The sequence below is a fragment of the Terrapene carolina genome, unplaced genomic scaffold (assembly GCF_002925995.2).
Source record: "Terrapene carolina triunguis isolate 2854851 unplaced genomic scaffold, T_m_triunguis-2.0 Scaffold42, whole genome shotgun sequence".
Classification (NCBI taxonomy): domain Eukaryota; kingdom Metazoa; phylum Chordata; order Testudines; family Emydidae; genus Terrapene; species Terrapene triunguis.
The window spans coordinates 68,259,900-68,286,372 of NW_020664393.1; positions in this window are offsets into that span (position 1 = coordinate 68,259,900).

Sequence of the window (26,473 nt, forward strand, 5' to 3'; positions counted from 1 at the left end):
TAAATTGTCTTGGTCCACTTTGTCTTGTGCATGTGCTTGTATGCTCTCTTTTTTGTAGCAGTTTATTAAAGAGAAGATTGCCACAACCCCCTGGTTTTTTTCCATCTTGATAAGAGGGTTAACCCCATGTTACCTGGGGTATTGGCCATTCTCTGTTAAACCCTAATAATCCACCAGGAACCTGGCTCTCTACACTTCACGGAGATTTTTGTCACCTCTGGGAGATTAAAGTTCTTCATGCCGATCATGGTGACATTTAACTTCTCCGATTGTGGAGCTATTTTTCACTTGTGCTGTGCTCATTGGAAGGCTCTTCTTATTAAATATAGATTACTTCATCTTCAGATAGAAAATAGCCTTTTTTTTCTTCAACTCTTTCTAGGTAGTCTGGTTTCCCAGAAATCTCCTGCTAAATGCAAGGGTTTGCTGCCCTGCAGTTTACTTACTGTATTGCCAGAGATTGAATTTGACACGGATTCTGGAAACCACAAGGTAAGAGTACAATTATTTATTTCTTATAACCTAGAAAACAGTTTGCTTTCATGATAGCAAGTCCACCTATAAAATCTTTTCAGCTTTCTCCTTCATGACCTCTTGTCACCTAACAAATACAATTTGGGCCCTGTTTTATCTTTCAATGACTGCAGTAAATCTGTATCTGGGCAGATGCAACTGAATTGCTGCGTTACAATATAAGAAGTGGGGAAGTAGGGTAAAAACTGATTCTGCAGACACTACCATGAGGAGTCATATTTCAATTCAGTGAGATGACTCAGAGAAGTGAGTACAATGTCGGTACTAAGACTTCAGAATCAGGCCCTACATTATGTAACCTTTACAGTAAGAAGCTATAAACTGGGTGGACAAATTCTATGTCTTAATTTATATACATGCATGCACACACTTTATTATATATTACACACAAAAATATGTTAAACAAACATTATTAAGGTTGCAAAGGTAAGCGCTCAAAAGTGAAGAAACACCAAATTAAGATTGCCTAAGTTTTTAAACAAAACAGACTAAAAAAATAGAAATTCCATCATGTGGCATCCACGTGGGTCATCAGCACAGTTGGAAGCTTTAGATCCACTGCACAGACCTCTGCTACTTGAGCTAAAGAAGTAAATAATAGCAGTAATCGGTTGTAATCTTCTATGTGGACAAGCACTAGCGGGAGATGAGATTTGCCAAAGGGTTTTACAAATACCTGCCGACAGCAGAGGAAAGATGGGACTCTGGAATCTTGGGTTCCAATCCAAGGTGGGGGTGGTCTATTGGACACACTCTTCTGCCTGTTTCCCCCAAGTGTGACCCCTTTGCCCCTAACCAGACCCTGTCTAGTCATGTCTCTTTCCCACCCGTCTCCTTGTTCCAGTGCTATTCGCTTTACCTAGACCAGCAGTTCTCAACCAGGGGTCTGAGGCCTCCTGGGGGGCTGCGAGCAGATTTGAGGGGGTCCGCCAAGCAGAGCCAAGCAGAGCCTCACTGGGGTTCAGGGCAGAAAGCTGAAGCCCCGCCACCCCACGCCCTGCCACCTGGGGCTGAAGCTAAAGCCTGAGCAACTTAGCTTCACTGGGCCCTGTGTGGCGTGGGGCCCCAAGCAGTTACCCTTCTTGCTACCCCCTAATGCTGGCCCTGGCTTTTATATGCAGAAAAACAGTTGTTGTGGCACAGGTGGGCTGTGGAGTTTTTATAGCATGTTGGCGGGGGGGGGGAGAGAGAGAGGCTCAGAAAGAAAAAGGTTGAGAACCCCTGACCTAGGCAGTATCTGTCTCCACTCCTCAGGTTTCTTATCCCAGTCCCAGACTTTCTCTCTCCCCTCCCAGACTCAGTCTTCTTGTCCAGCTATTTCCAGTTCCCTCCACCTCTGATCCTTGTCCCCAGTTTTCTTGTCTAGCCCCTCCTAGTTCCCAGTCACACCCCATTCCTCGTCTGATCTCTCTCTTCCTCCTCAGCCCAAGTTTCCAATCACTGTTATGCCCATGTTCTACGTTCCCCAATGGCTCTGTCTCCCTCCCATGGTTCCTCATCCAGTTTGTGTCCTCACCTTGGCTTCTTCTCACAGTCTCTTTTCCCAGTCTCTCCCTGCCACCTACCAGTCCCCTCCCCACCCTAGCTCCTTGTCCTCTGCGCCTTCCCAGATCTGGCTCCTGTCCCCTTTGCATTTGAATTAGGCAGCTTCCTCTTCCATGCTGCCTGGATGTCCGCAGGGGGTTCATAGACTCATAGACTTTAAGGTCAGAAGGGACCATTATGATCATCTAGTCTGACCTCCCGCATGATGCAGGCCACAAAAGCTGACCCACCCACGCCTGGAATAATTCTCTCCCTTGACTCAGCTGTTGAAGTCCCCAAATCATGATTTAAAGACTTCAAGGTTACTGAGGGAACAAGAGAGTCTTCCTGCTCTTAGTTCTGGGGCCCTGATCCTGACCTGGCACTGCTGCTGCAGGAACTGCAATTACAGGGAAAATCCTCCTCATCCCTCTGCACCTCCGGCTGGAGCATGCTCACCGCTCTGCCAAATTTCAAGCTCCGGCTCCAAAGCATGGGGGCACTAGGGCTTCTCAAAAGGTCACTAGGGTTTAACAGAGACAAAACAACCTATTTTTCCCTGGTCTCAGTCTTGGAAATGGATGAACTCTTTTGGCCAAAATTTTCCTGAGGCAGACAGACACCTAGTGTGGAAAATTTCAGCCCAGTTTCTTAAAGTTTGGCAATATTTTAACTAAATGAAAACAGGGTCTTAGAATGGGAAGTATCGGGCATGGTTAATACCGGACCTGCCTATAATACATGCACACACATATGCAAACACATTACATTTCTGAGACTTGCACCATCCTTTGGTGAAACAGTTAGCTTGCAGCTTCTTAATGTGTGATTTACAAATTAAGGGCCTGATCTCACACGCACGTATCGGTTTGGAGACCGTGTGTATATGCACATTATTAGAGTGCTCAGGATAGAACAGAGAGAGATATAAAATGGAATCATTTTACTGGCAACGGAGATTAAAAATGAAATGTGATCATAGCCCAGCTATATAAATATAAAATAAATGTATTTGAAAAATAAACCAGAATTGTGAGTAAGGTTTTCGCCTGGAATTGTATTCTAGTTGTAGTAAAAGTAAATGTTCAACTATGTATTTAAAAAGTAGCTCTGTTTCTATATGTGTTGGTAGAGCATACCTTGGGCCACCATCCAGGACACAGACCCAATATGGATACTCTGCCAAGCTTGGCCTGGCCAGGGGTGTGTCAGCTGATGAAAAGGTCAGCAGGGAGAGGAAGAGATCTCCTGCCTGCTTTGCTGACTAGCTCATTGGTGGGTGGGGAGGGAAAAAAGAGAGAAGAGTCCCTGTTGCAGTGCTCCAACAACAACTAGTACTCTGGCCGGGGTGGCTGTAGCTTCATGTGGAAGTACCTTGGCTTGATATGTGCAGGGAAGGAGATGAAAACAGCTGCTCAAGAGGCAAACAGGAGTCAGGGGAGTCTGAGGGAGAGTGTTTAATAGAGTGAGATGGGAAAGTACAGTTAAGAGGAGGGAAAACGGGCTAAATGAGAGGAATTTGCGTTCGTACAATACAGACAAATGAATTCATTTTCTGTCTTGGTAATATCACAAGTTCAATTCGTTGGGCATGTGGCAGTATAATACACTTGATATGAAATTAAAAAACCTTCCTCTGATGTTCCGAGGATGGTCCTTGGCTGGCTACTGAAGTAAAGATATTGTGACATTCCTCCTCCTGATATTTCTGAAACAATGTACTGAGCCTGTTACTTGATGATAGGAGAACTCTTGTGGTTTTGTTAGAGCAAATTATAATCTATTAATAAAATTGTCATGTGTATATTCGTATGAAGTCTGAAATCTGACATTGTTAGTTTCTCCCTTTACGCTGACTTTCATCCGGAATCATAATTTTTTCTAAGGTGTCTGAGTCTGTCTCCTTTTTCCAAGATGAACTTTGTCCACTGCTGTAGTGGGCTGAGAGTATGAATGACCCTTTGGTCTTCCTGGCCCATTTTCAGATGTTCTCAGTCTTTGTTGCTTCCCTTAAAATACATTTTAATCTTTTATGTGGGGGTAGGGAGGCTGTTCACACATCTTGTTCAAGGCGTTATAAATCCTGACTATGGTGCAGAGTATGGAAATAAAACTTCAGTATTCTAAGTGGGCAGTTACATAGGAATCTTTGGTCCCTGATTCAAACTGACATCAGTTTTGACTGTATGTAGCATTAAAAAACAAAGTAATTTGAAATGGAGGAAATGAGTGTGAGAGCTGTGATTGTAATGCAGTTGTTTTAATAGCTGTGGCTCCTCCAGAACAGCAGAATAATTGCTTTACAGAGTACTTGCTACCTGAGGAAAGTGTGGGCGAGGCATGTAAACGATAAAGTGAGACTTCTATTGACCACATGCTATTAGATGCTTGTCTACTCTACCACTGAACAGCATGGGTTTTAGCTGTATGTTGCAGTGGAACAGTGGGTCACCTCTAATGTGATACTGTGTGTAATCTATATGGTAAAGAACAACTGACAATATAGTGCGGAGAAACAAAAGGGGCCACAAGAACATCTCCATCCTCTGAAGTATAAGAACGCTGCTTTTATCTCTGACACAGCCTTGCTGCTTTAACATTTCTGTTCTGCATCTTAGGTGCTTTGAAGCAAAGATTTCAGTTTTCATTGACTCATTCAGTTGGGGAGAAAAGCAAGTAAAACAAAGTTGAAAAGGCTAGCTGCACTGGCATCCAGTATCTATAACCTTAAGTAGGAGTCTAATGTGATATGTATTGGCATATGGCACAGAAACTAAGCAGGTTTCAGAGTAGCAGCCGTGTTAGTCTGTATCCGCAAAAAGAACAGGAGTACTGGTGGCACCTTAGAGCCTAACAAATTTATTTGAGCATAAGCTTTCGTGGGCTACAGCCTACTTCTTCGGATGCAACTAAGCAGAAACTAAGCAGTAACTCTCCTTCACACTGTGGGAGATTCACTTATCCAGAAAAATTCAGAGTTCTATATCTTAAAAAGAGATTGAATTTTTTTTTTTTTGCCCATTAACCATTGTTATACATGTTAAGATGAGGCAATCTAATCACATGTCTGCAAATCTGCTAAACGGTATTATTCTGGGAAGCATGCTCCATATGCATGGGGGGGAGGGATAGCTCAGTGCTTTGAGCATTGGCCTTCTAAATCCAGGGTTGTGAGTTCAATCCTTGAGGGGGCCACTCAAGGATCTGGGGCAAAATCAGTGCTTGGTCCTGCTAGTGAAGGCAGGGGCTGGACTTGATGACCTTTTGGGGTCCCTTCCAGCTCTATGAGATAGGTATATCTCCACATACACTCCCAGTATTGCACAATGAGCTAGTAGCATGATTTCAGGAAGGGAGGTGGATTTTCTCTAGCTGAGACACAGGAAATACCAACAAATATTCTATGAATGTTGATCAGGAATTGCCTGTCTGAATTCTGTAAGTGAAAGGGAGCAATATGGTCCTGTTGATTTATGTATTTATATAGCTTCTATTGATAGCCACAATTCTAGCCACAACATCATAACTCCAGGCTTACAAGTTATATCTGGGTTGTCGTCCCAAGGAAACTGAGGCACACGCTTCCTTTGTAACTACTGTGCCTCATCTTCCTTGTCTTTTAAAATGGAGAATCTATCCTTCTAATTCACAAGGCTGCTGTGAGACCTCCAGAAACTGTTCAATATTTTTAGTTCCTTGGGAAAAAGACACTGTAAAAAGGTCAAAATATGTATGTTTATAGTATAAAATTATGTTATCTCTGCAATGTTAATAGGTTGCTTTTAAACCAGAGAAGTAGTTTCTAATGTTTTGTGTTACTATACAGATTAGATGCTTGTATCTAAATCACTTGTTAGAAGTCAAAGGAAAGACACATGAGGGTTGCTATGAGGCTGCCATCTTACACAGTCAAGGTTTAGGACTAGAAACAAAGCCTGGAAACGTGATATCTTTTTAAATTAAGTTCCTTTTACAAGAGCAGTTTAAAATATTTTTGCCAGCTTTAATAATAATGAGCTCATCTAGGACTGAGATGAGTGATAATTATGAATGGATCATGAGTCATCAGGCCATGATGTTGCCTGGATTGCAGATTTTATTTATTACAAATGAAATTGTTCACCACAGACGATATTTTGTGCATGCAAATTATACGGAGTTCTGCTGGATAGTTTTTTTATTTTTAATTGACCTTACCCTCAAGGCATTTCACATTTCTGTCCTTCCCTTCTAGTTTGCTCTTATGTCACACCTGTACTTTTGCTCCATCAGTGGCCTGAGCCTCACATGTTTGTTTGCTTACTTCTTCTGTGCTGCCTCTCGTCAATGGGCCTGTTTCCTGAGATGAAGGAACTCCTGATCTCTTTGCCAGACTCAGTTCTGCCACAGTGCGCAGAGGAACTCAATCTCTCAGTAATGGCTTGTGGGATGGATGGGGGGGGAATGTTGGCACTTGCTTTATAAGTTTAATGGGTTGCGGGAATTATAACTGTATATTAAAAATTGTATCCTTCTCCCCTGACTCTTCATATCCCACTTTTCTTCTTAGACTCTTATTCATTAAAGCACTTAAGCACCTTCTTCACTGTAAATGCATGAACAGTCCCTTTGTATTCAGTTGGACTACTCCATGGGCTTAAAGTTATGCATGTGCTTAAGTACTTTGTTGGATTTACACTTTAGACTAAATTCAGCTGAGAAAGGACCGCATCTTCCCATGTGTTGGAGAAACACCTAGGACAATGGATATTATCATAGTATAAATATTAAAAAACTGTGCACCACTTATTCTTTCTGTTGTGGTATTAATGTAGGTGCTGATTCTGACTCCGATCCTGAAAAGATTTGGGTGCACGCATGATTATATGCATGTCATTAGTCCCATTGACCAAATTCTGCACATGCTTAAGTTTTGCAGGATGGGGCCTCTGAGAGATGCTGAGCTGCTACTGCTGCTTTTAACACTGGCAGGCCTGATCCTGCTGTTGCTGATGTAGCAATGTGGGTTAGTGCCTAGGACTGGAGTGCTTAATAATAATACTTATTACAGGAAAGCACCCATTGACTTCAATAGTGCAGAACTGAGCTCTTTCAATGGATGTTGTAGGTACTCAGTGCTTCTCAGGATCCACCTCTGTACAGAGTAACAGATATTCATCATGGCACAGTAGATTTGAAAGTGAACTACATTTATGTTCAGGATTCTGGCTTAAAAGATACATATTTTAAAATGTATATGAGGCCTAGGCATCTATTTCCTAAATTTAATGTTTCAAAACCTATAGATTGTGGTCTCAGATGAAATGAGACATTTAAACCATACAGCGTATTTCAATACAAAATTACCCAGACTAAAATAACAATCACTATGGTAGATGGAGCATATACCTCTGTTTCAAGCTGCAAATGCTTCTGCTGAAGTCAGATGACACAGATGTGTCAAATTGTTCAAGAAAGGAAAGATCACCGTGGGATAGAATTAATTTGCGGCGTCTCGTTTACCATTTTGAGTTTTGTCAGGAATTTCCCCCCATGCAGTCTGAAATGTCAAGTGAGAGATTTTCAGTGAGAGGTAATATAACATATTAAGAAAATGTTATTGATCACAGTATGCTGTTACTGGAAGATGGCTTTTTCTAACTGGAACACAAGGGACTTTCTGTTGTTATGATAGGAAAATATATTGTAACATGCAAACAGGATCATTATAAAGGTCAGAGTATCTTAGCACTAAATTTTTCTCTAACAGTGTTGAGTTTCTTCACAGCAAGATCAAGATTTTCAGTGGGGAGGGGGAAACCTTACAAATAAAGCATCACATTCATAAAGGAAGGCAGTAAGAATTATGTCCACCATCACCAGAGATCAGAAATTACAAAGTAATAGGCATTACTGTAAATCACATTGTTGTGACCATGGACTATTGTGAAAAAGTGGGGCTGGATTAGAACCAGTTTATACATCCTCTCTAGTCACGTGTATATTTATACACATGCACAAAATTTTGTATCCAAAATAAAACATTATACTCCTCTTAAATAAAAACAATTGTAAACCAAGATGTTTTATTAGGCTTCTAGTATAAAAAAGTTAAGGGGAAAATCTTCATTGCATACAGAAGGTTTGCTGAGCAAATGTACATCAGCACTTCACAAAGAGTCGGGTAGCAAGCTATCTCAGTCTGTAGCAGGGTGCCCAGTTTGTGCAACTTTTAAAAAAAAAAAGACGTCTTAAATGTATTTAAAGAGGACTCCCACAGCATAACCAACAACACTGAGCAACTTTTTTATATACATATAATCTCCAATGTGCAATATGAATATAAATTATGACTGGTCTCAAAATAGAACTTCAAGAATAGACACGTCATGAATATGAGGCCCAATAAAGTTATTTCAACATATTCCTAACCAAACTCTCCAAAAACATGTAATGCAAAACATAACTCTTCACCAAATATATTATTTCAATACCATGAATAATATCTATGTGGTATATACACAAAAAACCACATGCCTATTTCAAATGAGCCATTGCTGGTCTGCACAGTAAATCAAATAAAATAATGTTCTCAATATTTGTTTTCTTTTGTCCAGCTCCACTTTCAACATGTCTCTAGTGCCTTCCTCAGTCTTTGATGCAATCAATCTCCACTTCAGTGGATTTGAAAATATAAGCTTGACCAAGAAAATTCATTTGTGGTACTGCAGCTGGTTACTAAACCACTGGCAGTTCCCATATCCCAGAATGATTCTTCACTTCAGCAGCCCTTTTCTTCACAAACAAAGCACTGTAGCATCTCTACAGAAATGCCCATTTTTTTTTCTCGTGAAATTTTCAGTATTTGGTTTCTACTTTGTCGACTTTAAGCAAATTGTTCCTGTTTCTCTCAGGTATCCAAAGTCACAGGAATGGTTCTAGGTTATGTGAGAGCTTGAGTTTTCCCATCCCTCCCCCCGCACACGGAAGCCTTTGTGCAGCAGTAAAAGAGAGCTTGGGTTCTCAAGCAGGCAGTCAACATAAAGAATCTAAATTTGCAGATACATTTTTCCCAGGGAGTTTAAAAATTCTTAAGCTATAGATTTTCTCTCATTAACTGCACGGAGTCTGTTACAATCTACTGCAGCAATAAACATGACCTCAAGTGTAAGAGCACTGGGGATTCTCTACAAGAACTCTCTCCATTGACCTCCAAGAGTATATCCATTTCCTGGTCAACCACTCAAGTCTTTTCATTAATTAAATCCATACCTGTTGATCATGGCCGTTTCAGTACGAATTCTGAAAGCATTTAATAAAGATTAACTTACCCTCACAACACCTTGATGAAGTACCTATGTGGAAAGAAGGGATTATACTGAAACTACGAGGGAATTTTAGGTAGATGGAATAGGGTTATCTGAACTGGAATTTCCCCAGAACACGAGGGAGGGATTTTAACCCTGAAGGAAGTGCTATGTGATCTTTACCATGACTGCAGTTGGTTAGAATATCAGTTGTACAAGTCAACCAACAGACATTGTTGCAAAGGATCATCATCACTAGGTTGGAATACAAGTTCATTACTGTTGCAGAAGGAAGAAAGCCACTAGCTCAGGGGCGGGCAAACTTTTTGGCCTGAGGGCCGCATCGGGATTCCAAAATTGTATGGAGGGCTGGTTAGCGGAGGCTGTGCCTCCCCAAACAGCCAGGCGTGGCCTGACCCCGGCCCCTATCTGACCCCTCCTGCTTCTCACACCCTGACGGCCCCCCCGGGACTCCTGCCCCATCCAAACCCCCCTCCCCCCCGTTCCCTGCCCCCTGACAGCCCCTGGAATCCCCGCCCCTGACTGCCCCCCCGCCGCCCCATCCAATCCCTCCTCTCATTCCTCCCCCGGGATCCCTGCCCTCATTCAGCCCCCCTGTTCTCCGCTCTCTGACCGCCCCGACCCCTATCCACACCCCTGACCACCACCCCAAATTCCCCTGCCCTATATCCAACCCCTACCCCCCGCTCTCTGTTCCCTTACCACGCTGCCTGGAGCACCGATGGCTGGCGGTGCTACAGCCGCGCCGCCCAGAGCGCCAGGACAGGCAGCCACGTCACCTGGCTGGAGCCAGCCACACCACACCACCGCACAGCACAGAGCACCGGGTCAGGCCCGGGCTCTGCAGCTGCGCTGCCCGGCAAGAGTTCGCAGCCCCACCGCCCAGAGCATTGCGCCGGCGGCGCAGTGAGCTGAGGCTGTGGGGGAGGGAGAACTGTGGAGGAGAGGCCGGGGGCTAGTCTCCCGGGGCAGGAGCTCAGGGGCAGGCAGGAAGGTCCCGTGGGCCGTAGTTTGCCCACCTCTGCACTAGCTGAATGGTCAGCATCACATCTTGTAAGGTGATCTTTGGTGGCCACCAATACAGGTGAAAGACCAGACTACACTTGGCTTTTGAAACCTAATGGGATCTTATCTTGAGCTGACATGGCTGTAGGATCAGATGAGCAAGTCCCACAGCCCATGCTGCAGGAGTTAATTTTCACAAGTTAAGTCAGCTTCTACTGCAGCCGGGCTCCCCATCATTTAAAAAAACAAAAATGTACTCATCTGCTTATTCTCCATGGAAGAATTCTTTTGTAGCCCTCCCTTCATACCCACAGACATAGACACAGAAATAAAAAATAAGCCTTTTGAGCAGGAGCAATTCTACAAAATAAGTGTAGCATTTGAGAAGGAGATGGCTGGTATTGTGTCCCCCTCAGACTGGGTAGAGTTTCATCATGTGCTATAGAGCAGTTTTTGACATAAACACAGCTGTGCAAAGTTTCCTATAAGCCTTTTGTGACCATCACTACAGAACACTCTTTAAAATACTATTTGAATCAGCTAAATCGGGCTAGCACTGTGGATGAACTTTGGTGCATAGTTAGACATGACTGTAAAAGAAATGAATTATTGAAATATAAATCCTCTTAGTTCCCATGTTTCTGTGTTCATGGAGTGAGAGGTGAGGGAACATGAGGGAGAGAAGAATGTGCTGTGTAAATGATAGCTAAGTTTTTTGTTTTGTTTATTTGAATTGGAGCTTGGTAGATGATGTAAATATATGTATATTTTACACTGGGGTAGGCAACCTATGTCACACGTGCTAAAGGCGGCACGTGAGCTGATTTTCAGTGGCATTCACCCTGCCTGGGTCCTGGTCACCAGTCCGGGGGGCTCTGCATTTTAATTTAATTTTAAATGAAGCTTCTTAAACATTTTAAAAACCTTATTTACTTTACATACAACAATAGTTTAGTTATATATTATAGACGTATAGAAAGAGACCTTCTAAAAACTTTAAAATGTATTACTGGCACGTGAAACCTTAAATCAGAGTGAATAAATGAAGACTCGGCACACCACTTCTGAAAGGTTGCTGACCCCTGTTTTACACTTTCACTTCATTTTGCACTGAGTGTAAAAATTTAGTTTTAAGCAGAAAATTAGACAACTTGCAAACTCGTTTTAGTAATTTTCTGAAAGAGGTTTGTATAGTGATAAGAACCTTTAATTGTAACATACTAAAGAATTGTATCTCTTCTTACTGATACATGAGCAAAAACAATTACACTGAGTGTCTCTTATGTTATTAAGGAAGGATAGAGTCCTTTAAGCATGCAAAAGGATTTCTAATATTTCACTGGTTACAGGAATTAAAAACTGCCTTCTTCACAGACTAGATAAACTGAGAAATGCAGAACCCCTCATCTTTGCCTGCTCTAAAGTTATAGTAAGAGGATTTTAGTAAGATTAGAATCTTCCATTGCCTACTTAAAAGTCTACTCAGAACTGCTTTACATCCCTATGAAGGGAAAATCTACACTAGCTAGATTTGAATAATGGAATTGCCATTAATATCTAGCATAAAAGGATGATTGGTTGTATATTTGATTTAGGGGAAGCTGAAATTGACAAAGTGTACTGTATGTATGAGGGTATATTTATGCTAGTAACCCTCGAAAACCAATCCAATCTTGTTATGTTCACTAAACATTTAAATGGCTAAAACAACAATTTATGCTGCAGTAAATCTAGTTACTGTAATTTTGATAGTTTTGATAATGGCTTTGGGTTAGTAAAAAACTGTGCAAACGTTCCACATTCAGAGCAAGTCTGACAAGTCACCATTTAGTTACTGGCTGTTACGGGATTATCAGCTTTGAACCAAAGGAAATAATTTCAAATGTACTAGGGGTTTAAGGTATATTGTTTCTTCATCAATTGCTAATACAAGAATTGTTTTTTCCAATTTATGTGCAAATGGGCTTCCAAAATCTTTACTGTGAATTGAGATTTTGTTGTCAGTTCTTTTTTTTTCTATTTTTTTCTATTATTTTTGTTTGTTATTTTACCCCTGTTTTGCTAATATCCGTCATATTGCATATGCATGCAGCTGTTTCTTGATTTTGCTTTGCCTGCAATACCTAATTCTCTGATCTGTATTGTCTGGCTGCTTTGCAAACAAGGTGTCCTTAAGATATTCAGCTATGCATTCATTTTTGAAATGTTCTGGAAATTATTTGATTTTAGGAGACTATCTTGTTGATTCAAATCAGACAAATTACTTAAGGGTGTGTAATGTGTTTTGTGTATTGATAAGTCTAGTGCATGTACTGCACTCATCATACTTTGATATGTATCTATCTAGAACATACAGTAGCTCAATAAAATTCATTTGGCTTAAATATACGATATTTGGGCTTCCTGCTAAGTAACTTCATGTTATGAGGCATTTGTCCCAACTTGCCCACATAGTTCAACTGGAGTAGTTCGCAGACTTGGTGCAGTGGACCCTCTTGTAGGGGCGGGTTGGTGTTGTTATTCAATTACATTAGTAGTAGTTCATGCTGCTTGGTGCATTTCGAGGGCACAAACCAAAACTATTTGTCAGAAGTATATTTTATGAGCTTGGGATAAATCCTCTTTGGCAGGGACAGTTTAGCAATATCCCTCCAAAGTCCCCCCTTTCAACCCACGCTGTGCATTTTTAGCCATTTATTTCTCTTACCCACTTGTGGAAGTCTTAGCCACCAAACCTTTCAAATTAAAGTATTCCTCATCCAATCTTAACTCACTACATAACTTTTTCATTATTATTTTGAAAGAAAATGTTTAATACTAAGAAAATGCAGATGAATAACTCACTCAATATGCTTTGTGGGCTTGAACCAACATGATCCATGCATCCAAATTATGGCAGCTTTATCTAGTGTGAATGAGATGCTACTTACATTTGCAGGTAAAAAATCAACAACTATTAATTTGGCAGAATTATTTATTTCTTACTGATGATTTTTGCAGTGTATCTAATCAGAGTGCTCATGAATAGAAATGACACAATTTAAATATAGAGGCACTGCTGTACATTGTATGATCTTGTTTTCTCAAACTGTTCCATAATGCAGTGAATAAATTTATCTCTTCTGAAAAGACTTTTGCAGAAATCACACACAGTGCGTTCACCTCTATTATTTAATATGACTGTTTTATAACTCTCATAAATCGGTGATTTTTCAGGTGCCAGTAGCAGAAGGAGAAAGGAGTTCATTCTGAGGAGAAAAAGAAGAAAGGCAAAATCATATGGAAGCTAAAAGTGAAGCTAAATGCACCAGAAGCACTTCAGTGAAAATGAGCACTAGAAAATAGTTACATAGATTTTGCTGAGATCATTCCCCACCATCCCCTTGCCTGGCAATCCCCAGGTAAACATATAGAGGGCGCTCTCCCGGTGTATATCTCTCCATTCCCTTGTGGAAAGGAGGTGGTGGTGGATCAGCAACACCTGGTCTCCTTAGTGTATGTCTACACTGCAATTAAACATAAGGCAGGTAGGATCCCAGAGCTTGGGTTTCAGCCTGAGACCAAACATCTACATCACAATTAAACAGCCCCTTAGCCCAGCCTGAGACAGCTGACACGGGCCAGCTGCAGGTGTTTAATTGCAATGTAGACGTACCTTTAGAGGCCCCTCCTAGGGGCTTCACAGAGGGACAGATGTATTCTAGGCAGCCTGGTGAAGGAGTGGGCAGGCAGTGAGGTGTGGATACCATTGACCTGTCATCCCCAGCCCTATGGAGAATCTCTGGAAAAGGGTGGGATGGGTGAGAAAGGATTGGGTTTATGTCACTGCCAAATGACATAAGACAGCATCCAGTCAATGGAAGATCTGGCCCGCAGTGTGTAAGTGCCTCCATTCCCCTTTAGACATCACACTACTGACCAAATAGAGGCCTACATATGGCTCTCAGCCTAACCTTGGCAGTGGCGGTTGAGGTGTTGAGAATCCTTGGGACAGAGACTTCCATATTGAAGAGAAAGTGAGTCAGGAAGCACAGTGTTACAGATAGAGTTGGTTGAAATGTTTCATTGAAATTACTCATCCAAACTTCACATTTAGACTTTTAAAAAACATCGAGGACATTTTTTTTAAATTAAATTTCTTTCATGTTTTTTGCACAGCTTTAGCTTCAGCATTAACATTGGGGATCTTTATTTGTCTTTGGTAATTGATGACTTAAGCAGAATGGAACCGCCATAATCTTAGAACCGCCATAAAGAACCGGAAACCAATGCGTTAAGGTGCACCCGAGTCTTGTTAGTGCGTGAAAGATACATTCATTAAGTATCTTAGCAATTCACATTATCTTCCCTTTCTAAGCACTTTGATGTGCAGTTATGCACCCTGTGTTAGACCAGCTCCTGGTAACCAGAATCTCTCTCCCCCTAACCTAACTGCCTTATATCACAGTAATGCATTTCTCAGCACCTGTCTTTGGTATTGTAAAAGCATATTTAGCGTCCTTCATTATGATACGCTACATAATTTTACAAAGCTGGAAAAAGCAGAGTCTGTAATCCTCAAGGGAAGGTTGAGGACAGCCCAACTGAATCTAGCTGCTACTTTAATATTCCACCTCTTTTAGACTTGTGGTATTTTAATCCCACAATGAATTTCAACATTTACATGTGCTTGAAAACCTTACTGGGAACCAGCACCTCCTAATCTTCTACATTTCTTGTGATTAGCACTGCCTACTAATCCTAACACTAGACCCAATACCAACTGTTAACTGCACTACTTGTTTTCCAGCTAAATCTAATCCTTCTAGCAGTCTGAGACCGGCATTATATTGATCGCTCTTAAATTGTCAGCTGTAAGATGTTGTGGCAGTTGTTGGGTTGTATTTTTTTTTCTTTGTCACAGACTGATAAATGCAGTGATTAGTATGAGATTATTTTGTATATGATGAATGGTACAAAAGCAAAACAATAGTCTCTTTTGTATGTGAGGAAGTATTTCACTTTCTACTTACATTAGTAATTAGTAGCAAGATGTGTATGTGCAATGACTTTCCTTAGTGGCAATTCCCCCCCCCCCCCCACCTATTAATACATTTGTTTTAAAGCTTTTGCTAGTAGGTTATGTAGACTTTGTTTAATGTGCTAGGAAAGATAACACACTAGTCAAACCCATCCAGTTCCCAACATGCAGACAGCTTTAGAGACAAACATCTGGTTCTAGCAAAGGTTCAATGTGTGTTTATCCACCCAGCAGCAGTAGATTTTGTACCTCAGTCATATTGAACTACCTAGATGAATTAAGAGTAAAGAAGCTTCTATTGTTTTTCTTTTTTTTAATGGAAACTTGTGTAGGTGTATAAAATCTCCAAGAGCTGTTCAGAGTTTACATTAGGAGAGAGCAAAAGAGACTGCATATTGCATAGCCACAGAATAATTCTTTGTTTTTTTGTTAGCAACAGGACCCTCTCCCCTAAATAGTTTTTAAATTGCACTGAAAATAACAGGGAAATTAGACATAGAATATGAAATTACACTTCTATATAAATGGAGCTGATATGGCTGGCAGTTCCCTAAATGTTTCTGCTGTCATTGTTGTATTTAACATGTCACTCACACGGCCCCAAAAATGGATAAACAATTTTTGTTATTGACATGGTTCTCTTACCTATGTGGTGGTCTTTGTGGTTTTAAATGGGAGAAAAATCTAAAATTGTCTGTTGATCAAAATGAAGGTTAAAAACTCAAGTACATGCTTTTTCTAATTAACTTACTAAAATGCATGATTATTTAAACACAAAACCCTCTATTTTAACTCCATTGCTACTAAAGTTGCTGTCTAGGAATTGGAGTGGGGGTCTGGGTGTCAGGAGACAGGGGTTTTAACCTCTACTCGGACAAAGACTTACTGTGCAACTGTGGGCAAATCAATTAGGCCAAAACTGCCTGCAGACTGCATCCTATCCAAGTGGACATAGATGCTCATGTTCCCTTCTAAAAGTGCCTTTATGAATTTTAACTTTGTCCAAAAGGAACTTTTAATGTGGATAAGCGTGTCCATGCAGGGAGTTAGTGTGGAATAGCTATTGTACTTTTAATCCATACCCTAGCTTATTTTACGCTATCTTTCCTGTGTAGAGGAGCAATTAGGCTCTGAAGAACCTAAGTCTCACTGAAAGTAACAAATCTAAGTCACACCGGACTTTCAGTGAGACTTCGGCCCAGATTTGAAAATGGGACTTAGGCTTGTAGAGTCACTTAGGTGCTATTGAAAATTTTACCCCTTTCGTGGTGTCGCTTTAAAAAGAATTTTAAAGGATTGTTGCTACAAAAATAGTTTTTATAGCAAAAAACTGTTAATGTTAATAAACCTTATCAGAGGACTGTAAAAAGTTTTAGCAAATGTGAATCATGAGAATTCAGACATAAATTTCTAAAGTGATGATGACTCATAATGTGTGATGAAATGGAACTGCTCTGCTTTTTAGTTAATTCATTGCTACACATTTTTGAAATCCTTCCCTCCTACATATCACATTTTTTTTCAGAGGTTGAGAGTTACAGACGCCAGCAGCCGAGAATCAGGCTTCATAGTCAGATTCTTGCAGAGGCTTGTGCACCTGTTGGTCTCTCTGGGGAAGCTCAGCAGGGGGCAATGAGCCCTCTAGCTATTCTGAATTGCTAGCACTTGCAGCTGCGGGAGGAGAAGATAAAATGAGAGCTGATCTGGGAACTCTGGAGAAGTTCTACAGTTACATGTAAAGAAGCCTTGTGAGTTGCTACATGTGCAATTCTCAGTAGAATGGAACAGAAATGAGATGCTAGTAACACCCCTGTTGGTGGAACAGACACTAAAGTTCAGCGTCCTAACACTGAAATTATTATTCTTGGCTTCAGTGGGAGATTGTTTGTTTGAATAAGGACATTGGATTTAGCCCCCAAATGTAAGGAGAGACGGGAAACGACTGACAAGATTGAAAGTCAGGAGAAAAGCATAACTGTTTCCCCCGCTTGATCCTCCCCAAAAGGGCAAATCCTAATACAAAAAAGTAAAACAACAATTTCGGGAGAATTTGCAACTAAGAAGAAAGCTGGATACCTTGGAGAAAGCACAAAGCATGGGAGAGTGAAATTTACAAAAGCAGTTGTCCTATTGATTTCACCTAGTGAGTTAGGTGATTTTGTATATAAGATTTATGTGCTTTTGAAAAGTTTACCCATAAACTTCTGTTGATAACATTCCCAAGGACTCTCAAAGTTTAAGCAACATTGAAAGTGTCTCTTGAAGTCTCTGAAAATTCTTTCTATCTATTCGCCCCTCCTTCAGGGTTTCATGCACTGTATAGCACCTATCTACAGTACATAAAGAGAGTTCCAGATTATGAACACGAAAAGAGAAAACATACTTATCAAGCATTTCTCTGCTTTAACAAAGTGGAAAAATCTGTTCCTTTGAAGTCTTACAACTGAAAATCATGTTGAGAATTGATTGATATGAAAGAAATTGGCTCTTCCATTTCCTTAGCCCCTACTTTGAATTCCAACTACAGAACATGCATGTTGGGCTGATGAACCCATTATTGTGCTTGTGCTTTGCTCCATCTGGTGAGAAATTATTTTGTGCAATATGGGCTGTAAAAATCAATATTCCAGTTGATGGAGACAAGGGAGCATAATTCAGGTCAATGCTTAGAGATCTATGGTGTCTTAGGTGCAAGTTTGCTTTATCTATTTTTAGATTTTGGTCTTAATCTCCCATATTTCCTACAAATTTTGGCCTCATTACCAATATCCATACTGCTTTGACTTTTACTGGTAATTTTTAAGGGGCACAGTTGATCAAAGTTGCTGAGGTCCAACACTGATATTACAAAGCATGTGTCTGTAGAAAACCACTACTGTAAAGAAACAGTGTTCTCAGGGGGTGATGCTCCCATTACCTCCCTCCCCTCCCCCATTACAAGGACTATAATTCATTCTTTCACTACCACAAATGCAATTTACTTGGTATTTTGTGAGCTTCTCAAACCATATTCTGCAGGCCACTGTCTACCTGAAGTTCCCCACTAATAGCAACAGCAATACTGAAGGTTAAGGCCGAAAAGGAAAGACAAATTTAAGCTTAAAAACTTAAACTCAGCTCCTTGCAAAAGGCTTTTAACGGCAATTGGGCTTTCTCAAGTTCAGGAACCTTGAGACCCACTGATATAGGGCCCTGAATCACAGCCAGATAGTAACAATTCTTAACCAGAAATGTATTTCACTACCAATTCTGTGTTCAGTTAGTTTATACTATTTGGGGGAAGGTTGTTTGCACTACTGCAGGAGCCTGCATAGGCATCTATACCAGTGTCACAGGCTATGCAAGTAGGAAAGCATATAGATGTGCAGTGTTTTAACTACTTGAAACCTGGGGACATATCCCACCAGATCAAAATCTATTTCAAGGTCTGTCAACATCGAGGTTTCACCAGGTTGCCAGTATGGCTCTTTGAACATGCCTGTGAAAATAATTGTAAACAATTAATTTTAGTTATAGCTGGTTCAGAGTAGATCGTTGAATAATGATGTGAGGCTGGTTTTCATATAAAACATGTCTCGGTGCTGTCTGAAGCAGGGGGTGGAGTTTCCCACAGCTCCCAACTCTCCTGTCATTCATAATCACTTAGCGTCATTGTGGCAACTATAGCAATTTCCTACATGGGGAACAGCATGCCAGATAGTGTTTAATATAGTCTGAATGGGACAAGTTTTGAAAAATAATCCTGGTTATTTCTTCTCCTTTAATCTCCCTGTGATGGAGTCTGTCATGACTTTTCTGCCCCATGCTGGAGGCTTTGACACCCTGATACCCCCTGCTCAGGAAAAACCCCCACTCAGGCTTGACTTCCAACAAGACTTACTCCTCCAGGGGCCTAGACGGGCCAGGAGGAGACACTAACCAATGACGAGCCAGGAGGTAATTTAAGAAGGCTTGCCTGCAGTCATCTCAGGGAAAATGTGGGAGGGACAGGAGAAGAGCTCCTTAGTCCTAACCCAGAGCTCCCACGCCAGACCCACCCTTTTGTTTGAAGTGCCATGTCCAAGCAGGTACCATTTGTGTGTCTTTACCGGCTTAAAGGTGCAGATAGCCAGATTCTGAGTTTTTGTTGATTCACATTTTAAAGGTCCTCTTGCTCTGGGCAGGCTGCCATGCTGTCCTTCCCACTTGTTGTTTCTCTCCAGTCTGGAAATTAGCAGAGATAGCAGCAAGTGACTAGCCATGGGTCACAAATTGAGACCATCTGGTCTAATCACCAAAGAAATGGGTTTAGAGGGGATTCTTTTAACACTCAGAATGTACTTTAAAATGGCCTCCATCACCATAGTATCTGAGAACTTCACAGTTTTTAATGTATTTATCCTCGCAGCACCCCCATGAGGTAGAAAAATACTATTAACCTCATTTTACAGAGGGGGAACTGAGGCACAGACAAAGTGAGTTGATTAGTGCCATAGAGGATGCTTGTGGAGGAACAGGATCTGAACCAGGGTCTCCCACAGCTCAGGCTAGCACTCTAACCACTGACCAATCCTTCCTCCCTGCAGCTGAACTTCATTCTGGTTTTAGAGCGATTCCCTGTGCTTAAACTGGGGTATGCCATTAGAACCAGTAGTATGAGAGGCAATATGGTCTAATAGATAGAACACTGACCTGGAGCTCTGGAAACCTGTATGCGGTATGACTTCTTGTCTGGGTGGTCACTTGACCTCTCCGTTCATCTGTTTCCCCTCATCCTTTGTCTGATATTGTAAGCTCTTCTGGGCAGGGACAGTTTTTTTGCGTTTGTACAGTGCTTAGTACAATGAAAATTCTGGGTGTGACCAGCATTTAGACTGTTTACATGTATGCAGGAAAAAACTCCCTTATTCTGAAATGGCTGCACACGGGGATGTTCGAACTGCCCATACTGCTCTAAGTACGTGGCACTCAATTAGCAGTACTATAAATTTGGACCAAAATTATATGTTGATCAATGGGGTTGGATTTTGTTTCTGCAAAGACTAAGGAATATTGATAAAGCCAAGCATAGGCACTGACTCCGTGGGTGCTCCAGGGCTGGGAAAAAATGGTGGGTGCTGAGCACCCACCAGCAGCCCCCATATCAGCTTCACCCCCTCCCCCTAGTGCCTCCTGCCTACTGGCAACCCCGCTGATCGGCGCTTCCCCTTCCCTCTCAGCTCCTCCTGCCCGCTGCAATCAGCTGTTCCACAGCATGCAGGAGGTGCTGGGGGAGGAGTGAGGTCACCGCACGCTCGGGAGAGGGGGTGGGAAGAGGCGGGGCAGGGTGGGGCCTTGGGGGAAGGGGTGGAATGGGGGCGGGGCCTGGGGCAGAGCCGGGAGGAGGACCCCCCCACCATATTAGAAAGTCAGCACCTCTGAAGCCAAGTGCTTCTATGAGCCTCATGTGTAGAAATTCTTCTTCTGAATTGAACTTTCAGCTCCACAGAAGCCCAAATTCTAGAACTTTTAATGTCTTGCTCAGTATAGCCTTAAGTGCTGATAATACTGTAGTATTTTATCCTATCTAGCTACTTTTTATGGTCCCTAGCAACACAATTTCAGGTTGCCTTTCAAGTATTTGTGGATTTATTCTTACAATGCCTACCTGTAAGATACAGAAGTATTAATATTTCCCAAGTAGTTAATGGCAGAGCTGGGAATTGAGCCCAGGTCTCCTGAGTCAGAGCTGAGTGCTTTAGATCATCCCTCCTCTGTCACTAACAAATGGAGTAAACTGTTTTCATAGCTTACTGTGAAGGCGAATTCCATTGCTCAGACTGGTGGTGCTCATGCTAACAGAATCCATTGGTTGCCATTAAACAACCAGCACTGGCTGACAGTTTTCAGAATAGGAAACAACTGCCAAATATCAGATACCATTCTTTGGAGACAGAGGGAAAATGTCAGTTTTTTAATGGTAACCACTGTACAAAGTTTGTGTTTAACCCTCTTTCTTTAGCTCCATTGGCAGGATACAGTGACCACAAGAGAATTGGCAATCTGCCATCATATTATCTATAGAGAGAACCCTTTTTCCAGGATAATAAACCTCTGACAGTATGATAATCCTCTGGACCCTCTTTAATTCAATTAGCCAAAACAATAGCAAAATTGTATTGGAACTCTAAATTTAATATAACTGATTCATTGTCTCTGATGGAGACTGACGACAGACACATTCTTTGTCAGCCTTCATTGTTTTTTCCCTTGTGTTGCCACCTAAGTCTGTGCACTGATTATTTGAGCAGAGTTCTTTTCAACCAGCTTCCTACTTCTTTAATCTTTCTAGAGGAACATGTGCCTTTTTGCATAGTTCTTTCATCTGAAGTTGTTCTGTATTTTTCCCTCTGTCATTTATTATCTTTCCACCTCTATGTATCTGCCTTGTTATTAATTGCTAGAGTAATAAGTGGTCAATAGGAAATCTATTAATTATTTTGGCTTAGCCCTGATATTTTGTTTGATCTTTCAAATGTGAACACAGTTTCATGTCATTCTTTCTCCTACCATTTCACAATAATCTATCCCTCTTTTAACATTTACTACAGTGCCCATTACTTGCTACATGCTTTTTTGTCTCACTTCCTGTCTCCTTTCTTTAAAGTAATATGAAGATCAGAATATGTGCATACAGAACATAAGATACACAACAAACCATAAAACAGAAAGAAAAAAAATGTATTACAAGTCATGTCAGAGTATGTAATTCTTTTTTCTTCAGATTTTCCTGGCATAATGGTGTCTAGCATCATTCATTGCATAGTCTATAATTCTGTGGTTATCCAAACAACTTTTTACAGTATTCTATATGGAATAAAAGTTAAGTAAACCATCCTTTTCTTTTTCAGTATACAGCTTTATGATTTCAGGTATATTTAGTATGGAAGAAATCCAAGCATTAAAAAGGATTGGAATTATCCTTCCAGATGAGCCCAACTAATTTAACTGCCAATCTTACTGTAAATTGTGGAGCATGGTTACCTTTTTTTACATCATATCTTCTTGGTTAGAACCTCACTCAATTTAATAAAAACAAATATTAATTTAAAAAAACCTAACATTGTAGAATGGGGTGTGGATTGGGTATCCATGGAACTAAACCTGGAGTCAAGGAACTGGGTTAAGCAGCATGGCTGGAGAGGTATGGACAGCAGAGGGTAAGAGTTAGTGGGGAGTCCTTTTCACTCTGTCACAGTTCCAGGCAACTGCAACGCTATTTTCCCTCAATGGTCCAGCAAGGGAACCCACTCTAAGGCTTCTGGCTCCCTGAATGTCACCTCTCCGGGGTGGAGATCTGCGTCTCTCTCCCTTTCGACTGGGTTACTTCCAGGCTGCACAGTTCCCTGCCTTCACTGTGTTAATCCCCACCTGCTTGCTTTCCCTTCAGAGGCTATCAGGTGTAATTGCTACAGTTATAAGTACCACACGGTTCTTTCTATGTAAGCCTATTTTATTCTGAAGGTAAAAGCACTACAGCAAAAACATATTAAAAACAATAAAATAACCGACATGAGTGCTAATAAGCTTACCAAGGTTCACCCTAACATGGATTCTGGCAGGAAAAGTCCTCCCCCAAGTCCCCAGGACTGCTTGCGATTATAAGTTCATCACAGCTTCTGCTCAGAACAAGCATCCAGGCTGATGAGGTCTCAGTAGGCCCAGTCCTTCCAACCTACCCTAAGGATTAGGGCCCTCTGTGAACCAGGAGGTCCCATCTGTTTGCTGAGTCAGGAAGAAGGTCCTGAGCCAGTTTTAAACCATACTATTTATCCAAAAATCCTTTTTTTTGTTGTTCCCTGGATAATCCAGTTTGAACTAGTATATGCACATCTCTCCAGTGAGATGGCTTCTCTGGAGATGTTACAACCTGAGTGAATTTGCCTAATCACCCGCTGCTGTTCTCCTGTTTACCCTTCCCATAGAAATACATATAACTCGACAATAACATACACAATTGCATTTTTAATACAATGTACCCCAACGATATTAACCCTAATTCAGTAAAAGTTTATCCTAATTCCATATGGTTTGTTCAGGATATTACAGGATGTTGTCAGTCTGTCACACCATCTGCAAGGGGGACTTAGCAAAAGAGTCTTGCCGTCCCATGTAGGGTCCTACAACCGCCTGTACAGAGGGATTTTTGTTTTTGCATACCATAAGGAAAATTGCTAAAGCTTAGAACCATTCCTGCAGTGTCAGGAAATAAGGGGGAAACGTAAAGAACAAAATAAAAGCAGCTGGATTTCTCCTATTATTTAGGCCTATTGCTAAAAAACAAACAAACAAACATTGAAGGTGCTTTGTTGTTGAGTCCAGTTACAGTAAACCCTTGCACCGTCCCATCATAAAATGGTACAGAGGAGGTGGAACTATCTCCCCATGCATGTAATGTTGAAATCCAAGTCCCAGTTTTTTTATCCATTTGCAGAGAAGATAAAACATTGTACATGGAGTCATTTTGACTTGTCTTAAATGAAAGGTTTCATTTCCATTTTCTGCAAATGAATTGAGAATGAATTTCTGACATCAGTTACACAACATGAGCCTTGATGTAATAAACACAGCATTGTGATTTCAGTGTAGAAACCAGCTGAAGGTGAGAGACGTCTCTTAATCGCACTCGCCTATCTTAAAGCACAGAGGAACGTGCTTTAAAAAAAGAAGTATCAGCAAAGTAAATTATCTTTCCCTCCCTTTTTTCTTCAATGTGACAGCGCCTCTGGAAGCTATATTATAATCGCCGTTATATTATTCATGCAAATGAAAAAGTACAGCTGAGCTGAGGCACTGGCTTGCCTCTGTGAGCCAAGGACAAGCTTAGCTGGAAAGAATGTTCCCTTATTTTAGTGCTGGCTTCATGGCAGTGCCAGGATCCTGTGGTGCAGCCCATGAGCAGCCCATAAATCTTAAGAGCGAAGCTTTGATGGGCTGTGCAACCTCTATTTTGTAATACTAACACCTCTTAAAAACAACGAAAGCACGCGGGGTTTCAGTGATGCTGTGTCAGTCTGAGGAACAACTGCTTTCTTGAGTCTATGCTACGGGGTAGGGAAAGATTGACAGCTCTGCAGACTGAAGTTCTTGCGTCATTCACAGAACAGGTCCGAGACAAGGAATAGCACTGGAGCAAGCTTTACTTTGCCACCATGACGCTATGGATCAACTCTAGCGTTGTAACTGCCAGTAGGTCATTTCTTGGACTTTTTGCTGGGTTTGCCAATTGTTCTTTTGGTCTTTAGGAATTAACTCCGAAGTGGCAATTGGGCTAAGACTGACAACTCATTTTATGCAGACCTGAATAGTCATTGGACAGTAATTAGTTACTGTTGTACTAATCTACTACATTTGAATAAGCTTTCTGGAAGTGAAAGGCATCCTAGCTCATAATAAATCACCAGCGCCATCCAGTCTGCTGAATTTTTTAAGGCTATTTTAAAGAAATGGCTTATTCCAACTCCTGTGAGTGCAGTTATTAAAGATAAATATGCATTGGTACTTTTGTTTATAAAGCACTCACCTGGATTTTATGGGTCTGTGCACATACATCCTGAGTTCCTTCTCAGGAGCAGAACTTGTTTATAATGCTGAGGGAAAGAGGGTTTGAAACCATTAAATGTTAGAAAAGTGCTGCTGTCAAATACAGGCTGTAGGTAAGTGGTGCTGAGTACCCCAAATTAGGGATCATATGGCACTGTGTGTGTGTGTGTGTGTACGAGTATGTATGTGTACACACACACATGTATATACACTGTACTTGATGAGCAGCTTCTAGACTTCATTTAGATTCCATGTGGGTTTATGTCTCCATCCACTTGGATCCTTTTGAAGATTTCAGACCTGCAGGTACAAATAATAACTGCATTAAGGTAGGGCCCACACTATGCTAGGTGCTGTCCAAACATATACAGTAGTGAGACACAGTCTCTTTCTCCCCACTCCCAGAACACCTTTCTGAGAAAGTGGGGAATCTAATAAGCCTCTTCAGAGTTATTGTGTATAGGCGTTGAGGGGGAGGGATAGCTCAGTGGTTTGAGCATTGGCCTACTAAACCCAGAGTTGTGAGTTCAGTCCTTGAGGGGGCCACTTAGGGATCTGGGGCAAAATCAGTACTTGGTCCTGCTAGTGAAGGCAGGGGGCTGGACTTGTTGACCTTTCAAGGTCCATTCCAGTTCTAGGAGATAGGATATCTCCATTTAAAAAAACTTAAATTTTCATTGGGGCTGTCTGAGTGGCAGCAGGGATCCACAATATGTAGTCAGTTACAGGATCAGGGCCATAGATTATTTTCTTCTAAACTGTAATTGCTCTTGCCCTTCAATTGTCCTGGGAGCACTGTAAGTGTTGCCAATTCTCACAGTTTTACAAGAAATCTTACAGTAGTTGGTGTTTTTCTTAGAGCCTGACCTGATGGAGTGCCAGGGCGTGACTTGGCTACGTCTACACTACGAGCTAGGGTGTCGTTCCCAGCTCACGTACACTTACTCACGCTAGCTCCCATCTGAGCTAGCACACTAAAAAAGTAGTGTAGCTGCAGTAGCACCACGCAGCAGCAGCACAGGCTAGCTGACCCAAGTACATACCCAGGGGGATCAGGCGGGTTTGCGGTTGGGATGGCTAGCCTGTGGTGCTGCTGCCATTGCCCAGGCTGTCATGGCTACACTGCTATGTTTAACATGGTAGCTCAGATGAGAGCTAGTGTGGGTACATGTGTGAGAGCTGGGAATCGCACCCCTAGCTTAGAGTGTAGTGGAGTCCCACAATTATGTAAGAATTTCATCTTTCACTTTAAAATAAAAAGTAAGTTTCTAGCCCTCACGGCTGTGGAGGAAAACGCTCAAAATATGAACCCTAAAGAGTCAAAGAGAAATTAAAAGAATACAAAATGTATTTATAAATCTCATGATTTTTAAGCCAGCCTCAGGAGTTTGAGGGCCTGACTCATGATTTTCGAATACCAGTACTGCTATTGCTTCTCTTCATTTTCTTATCCTTTCTTTTCTCACCTCCTCTCTTTTCTCTTTGGTTGTTCCACTCAGTTTCACTCCTGTAACATCCATGA